Genomic DNA, 11421 nt, shown 5'->3' on the forward strand with positions numbered 1-11421 from the left:
TTGTTTTGTGTGTTTTTCAATATTCTCTGCTAGCTTGGGTCCCACATTTACAAAATAAGAATTAAATTTGTTTACTACTTCGTTTAAGTTTTCAATTTTCTTATTATCCTCATTTATAAAATTGTGTGATGTACTTGAAGATTCACAATCTCATCATTTAATGTTGTTTTTAGTTTTTTTATTGTTTTTATTAATAATAATAATCGTTAGTATTATGCATGTGATTTATACTTTTCATATACATTTTTTATACTTTTCATATATTATTCATAATCATTTATAATCTACATTTTTATGAATCAAACTTTTCTGAATACTGTATGTAGAAGACTTTTAGAGTTTGGGGGACTTTGGGGGGAAGTTGAGTGTATTATGTTTCTTTCCATCGAAGCAGAATATACATTTCAATGATTGATGGAGAGCAGATGTTTCTCTGGAACAGCCTATATGTACTGTGTAGCTCTTTGTTTAAGCAGAGAGGGAAAAATACAGAGAAGCAAGAAGGAAGATCTTTGCGGGTCCATTATCACTCTCTCTCCCTTATGTCTTATATAAATTGGTAAAATAAATAACATATATTGGCAGAATGACTGGTGTCTTTTCATTAAATTAAATAACAAGGGGAAACGAAGATTTTAAATCTACATACTGACCTGACCTAATGTACCTTTCTCAATCAATTTACTCAACACATTCCATGTTCCTTTAATATCAGTTTTTTTTAATAAACTACCAAAATAATCTTTTTTCGCTTGTCTCATTATTATTGTTCATTTATTTTTTATACCACTTATACTTCATTTCTGCTTCTTTTTACCTAAATTTAATAAAATCTCTATAAAGTTTATTCTTCTTCTTGCATGCATTCTGTAATCCCCTTGTAATCCAAGGGTTTGTATTAAAGCTATCCTTATATCTATATTGTACATATGGACAATACTTGGTAACACTTTATTTTACGACCCGCAAACAACTGTGTAAGTACACTGAAATTACGGTGTACATTTCTGTAATTATAGTGTACTTCCTTGTAGGTATAAGGGAACAATATGTTAAGTTTGGGGTAATAAAGGGGTAACAAGCACCACTTTAATTTACAGCCCGCAGGAGTTACACTTACCCTGTAACTACGCAGAACACGGGGGTAACAAACGCTACTTACTATGTAGCAATACGAAACAACATTATTTGTGCTGTAATTGCAGAGAAAGGTACTGTTATAAAAAAACAAACAAAAAAATCATTTTAATTACACAGTATATTTGCCCTGACATTTAAGTGTTATTGCAATTCAATGGTATAAGGTAAGTACTAATTACCACATGGTACGGTCTAAATTAAAATCATAGCAAAAACAAATTATTTTGACTTAACATGAAGTAATCTAGTAAGAAAAGCCAATAAATTTAATTTTTATCATAGTATATATATACAGTATATATATATATATGTGTGTGTGTGTGTGTGTGTGTGTGTGTGTGTTTAATGTTTAACCCACAGATGTCAAAATTAGCCTGTAACATTGCACAAGAACATATTTTGGCAGAAACGTGATATGTTTTATAAACAACAGACCTACAATTTTTGTCTGGAATATATTAACAGAATAGGTACCTGTTATTTTTTTCTAATTAAATAATTTGCTTGTATATCTGCTTGTTACCCCTTTATTACCCCAAACTTAACATATTGTTCCCTATACTTACACGGAAGTACACTATAATTACAGAAACATACACCATAATTTCAGTGTACTTACAAAGTTATTTGCAGGTTGTATATCTGTTTGTTACCCCTTTATTAACCCAAACTTAACATATTGTTCCCTTGTACTTACACGGAAGTACACTATAATTACAGAAACATACACCGTAATTTCAGTTAACACAGTTGTTTGCGTTTCGTAAAATAAAGTGTTACCCAATACTTTGCATATAATGTAAGATATTTCTCTAGAAAAGCTGCATTTACTTCCCCAACATACACCTCTTTCCAGTCTTGCTCACTCAAATCATTTCTAAATCTACAAATTGCTTCATCTGTCCTTTTTCTAACATATTTAGTCCTACTGCCAGCTTCCTTCTCATTAAGTATTTGACAATCCAAGACACAGAAAATCTCCAAATAATCGCTAGCTGCAGCTTGTCTATTCACACTCAACAGATCGATGTTTTTTTTATCCCCACACAAAATATAACTTTTCTTTTCATTCAGCTGACATAACACCTTTTCTAGCTGTTCATTGAATGTTTCAATTTTTGACCCAGGTATTCTGTAAATGCATGTAACAACAACATTCCTCTTCTTTTCCAAATCAATCTCCACTGTAATACTGTCACGGATCCATCTGCGTCAGCACCAGACACCTTCACTCCGCCCACTCGTTCCAGCTCCCCAGCCTTCTAATCACCGTCACCTGCCCGCATCAATCACCGTCCCAATCATCCTCCCTTTATAAACTCACTCCTCACAGTCACTCACCGTCTGGTCTCGTCGACACTACGGCTACAGACTCCCGCTACTCTACTACCTGGCTTTGAGAAATACTTACCCGCTTACTTTCGTCCTGTCTGCTCCTCATCCGCTCCTGGTCCCCGGTCTTCCGCTGCTCATCTGTCCGCTGCCTCAGTTCTCCATCTTCCAGTCCTGCTCAAGATAAGAAATACATCATCAGACTGTTTCCCGATCTATTACTGAACTTTATCCATTATCTACTCACCTGCTGTCTACCATATCACCTGTGTCAATAAACCTGGTTTACACTCATCCATCTGTGTCCTTCTAGTCTGTGACAGAAGACCAGACCAACAACATGCTGCAACCTACCCCGAGCACCAGCGCTACACCGACCCCACCCTCTCCTACCATTCCCCGGACTAGCGCTCCAGCACCCGAGCCGATGGACATTGGTACCTCGCGACTGCCAGTGTCCGAGAGAAATCGGCGCATCACCAGCGGTCTGTGCTTGTACTGTGGAGCCTCCGGCCACCTGCTCTGCCCCATTCGTCCACTCCGACCCGCTGTGAGTACAGTCCACCTACCACTACCCATTTCCCCCTTGAAATGTACTGCGGCCACTATCACTTATCTGAACCGTTACCTTTCAGTTCAGGCGCTGATCGACTCCGGATCAGCGGCCAATTTCATCGCACTGTCCACCTTAAACCGACTGCAAACCAGGCAACGATCCATCCCTCACAAACTGCAAGTACAGACCATCCTCGGTCAACCTCTGGGGCGCGGCCGGGTCGGACATCGTAGTCCCGACCTGGGGCTGGAGATCGGCTGGCTTCATAAGGAGGAGATATCTTTCCTGGTGCTGGAGGGCTCCACGGCCGAGATCATCCTGGGGCGCCCCTGGTTGGAGACCCACTCCCCGCATGTCCAATGGTCCACCGGCGAGATTCTACGGTGGGGTAAGGACTGCTTCCATCACTGCCTGCCATCTGTGACGAGGACCTCCGTTCATACCACCACTCCGATCGTTTCCCTCTCCACCACCTCCGTGGAGAGCCCACCTGTGGGACATCCTCCCGAGATCCCCTCTCCCTACCGGGCGTTCCAGGATGTCTTCGATAAACACCAAGCGACCACCCTACCTCCACATCGGCCATGGGACTGCGCGATCGATCTGCTGCCCGGGGCGGTCCTACCGCGAGGTAAGATCTACCCTCTGTCCATCCCGGAACAGAAGGCCATGGGGGAGTATATCCAGGAGGCTCTCGACCACGGATTCATCCGACCATCTGTGTCCCCTGCCGCTTCGAGCTTCTTCTTCGTGGGGAAAAAGGATGGAGGCTTGCGCCCCTGCATCGACTACCGTACCCTCAATCAAGCTACTGTCAAATTCCGCTATCCTCTTCCTCTGGTCCCAGCCGCCCTGGAACAACTCCGAGGGGCATCCATTTACACCAAGCTAGATCTTCGTAGTGCCTACAACCTCATCCGCGTCCGGGAAGGAGATGAGTGGAAGACCGCCTTCATCACCCCCGCGGGGCACTACGAATATCTCGTGATGCCCTTCGGATTGTCCAACTCACCCGCCATCTTCCAAGGTTTCATGAATGAGATATTCCGCGATCTCCTCAACCAGTTTGTCATCATTTACATCGACGATATCCTCATCTACTCCCCCGACCTGACCTCTCATATCCATCACGTTCAAACAGTACTCACCCGGCTCCGAGAATATCACCTCTATCTCAAACTGGAGAAATGCGAATTCCACCAAAGCACCATCCAATTCCTCGGTTACATCATCACTCCCCACGGAATCACCATGGACCAGAGGAAGGTGGAAGCGGTACTCCACTGGCCACAACCCACCACCCGTAAGGAGCTTCAACGCTTCCTGGGGTTTGCCAATTTCTACCGCCGGTTCATCCAGAACTTCAGTCCCATCAGCTCTTCCCTCACCGACCTTCTCAAGAGTGGGGCCAAGTCTCTATCCTGGAACGACCAAGCCACCCGCGCCTTTCAAGACCTTAAGTCCGCCTTCAGCTCCGCTCCTACCCTGGCCCTTCCGGACCCGGCCCTACCGTTCCTCGTCGAAGTGGATGCCTCCATCTCGGGGGTAGGAGCGGTCCTCTCTCAGCGGCAGGGGAACCCACCTCAACTCCACCCATGCGCCTTCTACTCCAAGAAACTGTCCCCGGCGGAGCAGAATTATGACATCGGCAACCGGGAGTTACTGGCCATCAAACTCGCGCTGGAGGAATGGCGGCACTGGCTGGAGGGAGCCCAACACCCTTTTACAGTGATCACGGACCACCGTAACCTTGAGTACCTCCGAGAGGCCAAGAGACTCAATCCCCGTCAAGCCCGTTGGGCCCTGTTCTTCACACGCTTCAATTTCTCAGTCACCTATCGCCCCGGAGATAAGAATGTGAAAGCAGACGCTCTCTCGCGTCAGTTCCAACCCGAGGTCCCTCCTTTTGAGTCCGAAACCATTCTCCCTCCAGCCGTGGTGGTCAGCCCCATTCAGTGGAGCATGGATGATCACATCGCCGAAGCCACACAACTTGAACCTGCTCCGCCGGGAGGTCCTGAGGGACGGGTCTATGTCCCAACTCGTTTACGCCTGTCCCTCATGGACTCAGTTCACTCCTCTCCGGGCTCTGGACACCCAGGCAGCCAGTCCACTCTCTCGCTCGTCCAACAGCGCTACTGGTGGCCGGGTATGGCCCAGGATGTCTCCCGGTTCGTCAAAGGATGCTCAGTCTGTGCCATGGCCAAAGTTCCCCGTCATCTCCCAGAAGGCAAACTGGTCCCTCTTCCCATACCCACTCGACCCTGGTCCCACCTCGGAGTGGACTTCGTCACCGACCTGCCCGTGTCTGACAATCACACCTGCATCCTAGTAGTAGTAGACCGCTTCTCTAAAGCGTGCAAGCTAATCCCCCTTCCTGGCCTACCTACAGCCCTTGAAACAGCGGAGGCGCTGTTCCAGCACATTTTCCGGAACTTCGGTATCCCAGAGGACGTTGTCTCCGATCGAGGACCCCAATTCATCTCCCGTGTCTGGAGGGCCTTCTTCAACCTTCTGGGAGTGACCGTCAGCCTCACTTCGGGTTATCATCCCCAGTCAAACGGCCAGACTGAGCGGAAGATCCAGGAGATAGGGAGATACCTGCGGTCATACTGCCACGATCATCAGGACTGTTGGAGTCGTTACCTGCCCTGGGCCGAGTATGCACAGAACTCTCTCCGACAAACCACCACCGGACTCACCCCATTCCAGTGCATACTCGGCTACCAACCTCCACTCTTCCCCTGGTCAGGAGAACCATCAGACGTCCCAGCAGTACACCATTGGTTCCAGACGAGCGAGAGAGTCTGGGACTCAGCTCATACTCACCTCCAGCGGGCTGTTCGGAGACACCAGAACCAGGCCAACCTGCGCCGCGCCGACACCCCTCACTACCTTCCCGGACAACTGGTCTGGCTCTCCACCCGGGACATCCGTCTCCGACAGCCCTGTCGGAAGCTGAGTCCCAGATACATCGGACCTTTCGCGATACAGAGGCAGATCAACCCCGTCACCTACCGGCTGGTCCTCCCCGCTCACTACCGCATCGCACCCACCTTCCACGTCTCCCTGCTGAAGCCCTACACTAACCCTCTCTCTCCTTCTTCCCCAGGGTCTGGTGCTGCGGAGGTGCCCCCTCTTCCTGCAGATCCCGAAGACGATAACATCTATCGAGTCCATGAGATCCTCGACTCCCGACGACGGGGCGGCCGCTTGGAATATCTCGTGGACTGGGAGGGATTCGGTGCTGAGGAGAGATGTTGGGTCAACCGGGAGGACATTCTGGACCCCTCATTACTCCAGGACTTTCACACCACCCACCCAGATCGTCCAGCGCCCCGGGGCCGTGGTCGTCCCCGTCGTCGGTCCCGTCCGCCAGCTGGAGCTGGCCGTGGGGGGGGGGGGGTACTGTCACGGATCCATCTGCGTCAGCACCAGACACCTTCACTCCGCCCACACGTTCCAGCTCCCCAGCCTTCTAATCACCGTCACCTGCCCGCATCAATCACCGTCCCAATCATCCTCCCTTTATAAACTCACTCCTCACAGTCACTCACCGTCTGGTCTCGTCGACACTACGGCTACAGACTCCCGCTACTCTACTACCTGGCTTTGAGAAATACTTACCCGCTTACTTTCGTCCTGTCTGCTCCTCATCCGCTCCTGGTCCCCGGTCTTCCGCTGCTCATCTGTCCGCTGCCTCAGTTCTCCATCTTCCAGTCCTGCTCAAGATAAGAAATACATCATCAGACTGTTTCCCGATCTATTACTGAACTTTATCCATTATCTACTCACCTGCTGTCTACCATATCACCTGTGTCAATAAACCTGGTTTACACTCATCCATCTGTGTCCTTCTAGTCTGTGACAAATACATTCAAATAAATCATCAATGGCTGTTGTCATACATTCTACAATTCTGCATTTCAAATCAGTGGTCACAAATAGGGCAACACCACCTCCCCTCTTATCTCTTCTATTGCAATGATACACTTCATAACCTTCCATACAGAAATCTACACCTCGAACTTCATTAACCCAGGTTTCTGACAGCGCTATGACTGAAAATTTATATTTTAAAGACCTTAAGTATTCCTGGATCTTGGTAAAGTTTGCATACAAACTAATTAAAATGTATTCCTGAAAATGTACTGTCCAGGTTAACTGTATCATTGAACTTTTCCTCTGTATAATAATCACTCATGGAATTAATTGTGTTAAAGCAGTGATTTTCTGGATCAATATTGCATTCAAAATCATACAACTTATAGTCTGTATGCTTAGCTCTTAACAATGTGTAGCCCCTTGTAGGCCCAGAGAAATCAGTCTGTCATCATTTTCTATAAACAAACAGACAAACAAATTATAAAACCCTACAAATGTTGTTTTTACAACTACTGTGTTTAACCGACAAGTGCCACCATATGGAGAACAAAATAAATGAAACAGTCCACAATAAGTCCAAAAAATAAAAGTCACTGCGGTAGGAAGTCCCAATGGCAACGAATGATATACAGTCATAATCAAAGTAGAAAAGTGTTTCCTACCTTGTTCCCATAGGTGCACCAAACTCCCTTCAAAACAAATTAAACATCGACCAAGGATGGAAGCTTTTCGGGCGCCCCTTAAAAAAATTAAAAATAAATTATATATCTGGACAATACTTCGACTGGCCCAAAGTTCCTATATTCCCAAGAAGCGTCTTCATTTGTAACAGTCCAGATCTTGCAGCTCCCTAATCATCAACACTTTCTCCGCTTCAGGCGAGGGTCCATTCAATCTTATCAACACCTTGCAATCTCTAGTCCAGGTAGCGATCCTTCCATAGCTACTGAGCAACTCGGGCAATCTCGGCGTTTTTAGATGTTGAATGTTCCTTGATGTACACTGCCGTGCCTTTGAGCTTTTTCCCCTGCATCAAAAGTTCAGTTTTGTGTTTACGACTCACAAAACGCATCATAATTCTGGGCTTGGTTCCTTTGTTGGTATAATGTGACAAGCTGCGATGGTACTCTTGTCCAGAAAGATGTTGTTACTTTGAAGAAAGGTGATTACCTGCGTTTCAAGGGATTCTTGATCTTTCGAATTTAGACTTTTCTCGTCATCTCTCTGAATCGCGGCAGCGTACGTCCTCGGTTTAACTTCAAGACCGCTTATTATTACATCTTCTTTAGGGTAAACAATTCCATATCCTGGATTCTACGTTGCATTTCGTCCATCTTCAACACTTTATGTTCAAGTGCAGCAATCCTCAGATCTCTTGCGGCCACACTTTATCTGAGTTCTCTCATTTCTGCCAGGAGGTTCATTATCTCAGTTTGCTTTGCTAAAACGTCTCTCTTGTATCTTGTGTCAATTTCTTCAGTGATTCGTTCATTTCTTTTATTGTTTCTTCCATCGTTACCTTCTTTGGAGGCATTATAGCCTCTTGATACCAAAATACTATTAATTTGGCTTACCAATTAAGATATATATCGATTGAAACAACAAACAATGTGGAAGAGCCACAAAGCACACTCCACAAAATGAAGCGAATAACTGAGTTCAGGAGATTACACATGATTTTCCACTGTCTACAGTCTGGATTGTTACCAGATTACAGTTCATGTAGCCTACATGTTCATTCTTTATTATTTCCTAAACTCCTTTTTTAACACCATCATTATAATGCAGTTTTTATTGTTGCTAAAGGAGATTCTATTGCATCAGAACACATAATATGAGATATATTTGCTGGTACATCTGTAGTTGGCTACAATGTAGTTGTCTGTTTGCACAAAAAAAAAACTTTTTTGACAGTCCCTCCCTATCTTGTTCCCCACACTACATTGGACATTCACAAGTTAGTATGCCATTAAAACAACACTTGCCCATTTTGATTGATTGTGGAACATGTTGTAGTTGACCATATTTGTTGTCAAGATCATGTAGCTGCTTCGAATTAGCAAAAAATGTGGTTTATTGCACATATTATTGAGAAACACAGCGGGGTAGCATTGGGAAAGCATGATTTACACCATTTACACCACAAGCAGCAGCTTTGTTGCGGTCAACTGATGAAACAGTCAATGCAAGTTACGATATTTAGACGATGATCATTACTTCTGTGCATTTTAATATTCGCCATTATCTTAATAAATGTTAAAGGATGATGAATTTTAACAAAATATTTACTTACCTTGCAATTGCAATAATGCTTTCTCCCACGAACATCTTCTTCTTCTTCTTCCTTGGTGTTTTACGGCAGTTGGCATCCAAAAAGTTGCATTACTGCCATCTACTGATTATTATCTTGTCATTTCATACTCGTATTCGTCCTTCCAGTCCAGTCCAAAATAAAATAAATATTTCTTTCCTTGTTCACTCTTCCCATATTCTAATATATTTTTAACATAATATTGTCCTATACCAATTTCATGCAAATTATGTTTCAACTCTTGCCTTTCTTGAGTAAATTTCCTGCATGACATAAAAAATATGACTGACTGTTTCCTCCTCTTGACATTCATCACATCACCTGTGGGATGTTTTCCTAAAATACAAAGAGTTACATTTAACGCACTATGTCCAATTCTAAGTCTTGTTATCATAACTTGCTCTTTCCTTCTATTTGACCTCTCTCTTTCAATACCTACTTTATTTTGAATCCAGTATAGATGTCTTCCTTTACTTTTTCTGATCCCATCCCAGACAGCAAACTGACATTGAATCAACGTGGAAACAACGTTGATCTGACATTGTTTTAACGTTGAACCAACGTCAGACGCGGCATTCTTCAAAGCTAAATGAAAATCGAAAATTGGTTTGCTTTCATAACGTTGAAACAATATTCAAGTTGATTTTCCGTTAGTTTTGAAAGAATGACGCGTCTGACGTTGGTTCAACGTTAATTCGATGAGCAAAACAATGTCAGATCAACGTTGTTTCAATGTCATGTTTCCACGTTGATTCAATGTCAGTTTGCTATCTGGGATTTTACCTTTTTCCACACTAGATTCTTACCTTCTGATTTTGAAAATTTAATTTCTATGTCAATACACTCTTTTTTATGCCTTTTGTTGCCAATCTATCAACTTTCTCATTTCCCTCTATGCCCACATGTGCTGGTATCCACATTAGGCTAGTGACAAATGGTCAAAAAGTGCTTTAGTTTTTGAGATACCCCTACCGGAGGTAGAACTAAACCCAACAATGTTTTTCCTCATCTCTAAGGTCTCCCATATATGAAATGGATTCTTGGCTCAAAATATTTTACTGTTAAGATTGTTAAATTAACAAATATTGTTACACTCTAAAAAGAGATGTGTTAAAAAACAACACACATCATGTGTTGATGGTATTTTGACACAAGTTGTGTAGTTTTAACACACAATGTGTGTTAAAATGTAACTGGATAGAATTTTAATGGGTGGAGGGAAGTTTGTGTTTATGAACCTAATTAGAGGTAGTATATTTTATATGGTATCCCATAACAAGCTCTAAAATAAATGAAACAATACATTACAATAAATAAATAAAATCTTAATTCATAAAAAAACTTCAGATTAATGAGTGTTTTTGGCAGCCAATCACATCATGCCTCGGTTTCAATGTTTTTTTCAAATGCTGATTTCACTTGTTATTAATAACTAATTTATTATAACAAACAATTTATTTCTGTCAGACGTCTACAGAAACACTTATTGAGAATTACCAGGTTTTGTGTTGACGATTCATTGAATGTTTGTTTTGATGTCACCAGAATCGTGATTAGTAGCAGCTTTATTTGGGGTCTTGACCCTTCAACCTTAACATTTGTTTCTCTGTTGGCTGTTTCTGTGTATTTATATTGCACATCTGAAACAGTTGAAATTATCTTGAGGAAAAAGATCATTAAATGATCATTTTTCAACATAATGTTTTTTAACATAGCAAGAGAAGTTTAATGTTTAAGAGATAACTTATATTTGATCACTTATATTTGATTACAGATACTCAGTGTTTACATGATATTATGGTGTATGTTACCTTATGCTATAATTTTTAAAAATATATGTTTAGAGAACGTTTAAAGCTGCAGCAGAAACTAGTCAAAAACAGACATCAAGAATCAGCATATGACTCTCAACAATGGTGGCAAAGCTTCATGTCTCTAGTATAAAGCTCATCTATAAGTCCCAGCATGCATTGCGGCATGGAACTTTTCGTTTGTCACCATTATTGAGATCCATACGCTGATTCTTGATATCTGTATTTGACTGGTTTCTGCTGTAGTTTTAAACTTTTTTTGTTATTCTGCACTTTTGGATAGCTGGATGTAGTTTCACAAAATCTTTAGAACTAACAATAAATCATTAAAATAAAGCACACCATCCATATACTCAAAAACTTGATCATAACTTGCTGATTATGAC

The sequence above is a fragment of the Pimephales promelas genome, chromosome 2 (genome assembly GCF_988280905.1).
Source record: "Pimephales promelas chromosome 2, fPimPro1.hap1.1, whole genome shotgun sequence".
NCBI classification, from domain to species: Eukaryota; Metazoa; Chordata; class Actinopteri; order Cypriniformes; family Leuciscidae; genus Pimephales; species Pimephales promelas.